This window comes from Malania oleifera, chromosome 2, assembly GCF_029873635.1.
Source record: "Malania oleifera isolate guangnan ecotype guangnan chromosome 2, ASM2987363v1, whole genome shotgun sequence".
Taxonomy (NCBI): Eukaryota; Viridiplantae; Streptophyta; class Magnoliopsida; order Santalales; family Ximeniaceae; genus Malania; species Malania oleifera.
Genome location: NC_080418.1, coordinates 47,136,055 through 47,138,476, shown reverse-complemented (window position 1 = coordinate 47,138,476; position 2,422 = coordinate 47,136,055).

Sequence of the window (2,422 nt, the reverse complement as noted above, 5' to 3'; positions counted from 1 at the left end):
TCTTCAGAAGACCAAAGATTAAGTTCAATCGTCTGAAGAATTTCTGGTGAAACTCAAAACCTGACAAAAGCACCTTAGAAGACATAACTCACTCTTCAGTCATTTGAACGCAACACTTTAGTCGTCTGAGCCCTCTTCAGTCGTCTGGGCCCTTGACCTCAGTCATCTGAACTTGCGGGAAAACTTTAAAATTTAATTTTTAGTAAGACAACTCATGAGATATTTTTTAATCCAATGGTCAAGATTGATTCTGAAGGTAAAGCACCTATATGTACATCATCTAAACCCTAGTGCAAAGGGAGAGATTAACGAGAATACACAAGAACAAACCTTTGACATTTGCTTGAGGAGATTGCACGTTTAGCTCAATTGGAACATACTGCTGAAATTTTAGATTGGGATTTTAAAGTTCTTATGTCAAATCTGAGCTGAGGCTACCTCTATTTACAAAAGACAATCTAGCAATCATTGTGCACTCTATTTGGTATTGAGTTTAGTAAATCAATCTGCACGTTAATATTTATTTTCATAAGAGTTCTTTATCTATACTGATTTGTTGATTGATATATATTTTTTCAAAGAGCTTTTCTTTGTAAAATTCATTTTTGAATTTGTGTTAGGAGGTTGATCTTGAGTTTGCATATATTAGATCATTTTGATAAGATTATCACTTGAGAAATGATTTTGTCATTGATTAAATATTCTTGAGTCAAGTGAGTTTTCATTCAAAGACTTGATAGTTTTAATATTATAATACTATTTGTTTGAATATTCATAGAGTTCATAATGATATATTATTGAAGGATATTTTTCTAAAAGATATTACATTGGTGTTTGATCTTTGGAATATATATCGAATATATATATTTGCATATTACAAAGATCATTGTGTTATTGAATATTTGAAAAAAAGTTGTTCATTTTGATTGATCTAGTAATCAAGACAAAGTTTTTGAATAAGTTCACATAAGATACATTTGTGCATTTTCACGTAGTGAACTAGAACTCTAATATTCTCCAAAGCATTTAAATATATCATTACTTGGGAGTCTTGGTAAAAAGAGAATTTGCATATTGAAGCATATTCATTCATAAACGATTGTATCATTTCATACACTCAGAGCTTCAAGTTTCATCATATGTCAATGTATTAGGAATTTGAATTGTACTCACTAACTTTGTTGGAAGCAACTTTGAGTGTTTTACAGATTTCATTGTACTCATAGTTCGGGATGGGAACTGGGTTTCAAGAAAGAGCTATATCTCTTGTAAGCAGCGGAGTAGGAGGAAGTTGTACCTCTTGTAAGCATCGGATTGTAAAGGAAGCTCCGTCCCAATTTAAGGAGCAGTGATTATAGTTAAGTCCTTGAGTGGGTTGCTCAAGGCGAGGACATAGGCCGAGTTGGCTGAATCTTGTAAAAATTGTTCTTGCATTCTCTATTTCCTTATCTCTTTACTTTCCACACTACATTTCATTACTTACATTGCATGTATTTTTGTTGAATAATCTCACATGAACTTGATAAGTAATTGGTTAAATTTAGACATAGGGACTGAGTTGTGAATAAGTTTCAAAGAATTTTTCAAATACCCAATTCACACCCCCTCTTTAGATTACACCTAAATCAAAAGAAATGAAAGCATGGTGATCACGCTCTATCAGGTCCATGCCTAACCTCTCCAAATCCATCTGGATAGGGTGCTGAATCTCCACTACTATCAACACTGCTCTCACTAACTTTTGGCTCAGTGCATGAGCTACCACATTTTCTTTTCCCTAGGTGGTAGCTAATAGTGTAGTCATAATCTTTAATATGTTCTAACCATCTTCTTTGCCTCACATTCAGTTCTTTCTGAGTAAAGAAATATTTCAATCTTTTGTGTTCCATGAAGATTTCACATTTTCCTCCACAAAGATAGTGTCTCCAGATCTTGAGGGCATACACCACTCCATCTAGCTCTAAATCATGCATAAGATAGTTCTTCTCATATTCTTTAAGTTACCTGGATTCATAAGCCACAACTCTCCCGTGTTGCATTAACACACACTCGAGCCCCTTCTGAGATGCATCACTGTAAATGACAAATCTATCCTCTCCTGATGGAATAGTCAAGACTGGGGTAGTAACCAGGCGCTATTTCAACTCCTGAAAGCTCTACTCACATTCATGAGACCATTCAAACCTCGCATTCTTTCTTGTGAGCAGTGTCAAGGGACCTGATAGTCTGAAAAACCCATTCGCAAAGCGCTGGCAATACCCTATCAGTCCTAGAAAACTCCTAATTTCTTGAACATTTCTCGACCTCGCCTAATCTATCACATCCTCTATCTTGCCTAGGTCAACTTCTATACCATTCTAGGATATCACATGCCCTGGAAAAATGACCTGCCTCAGCCATAATTCAAATTTCTTGAATTTCG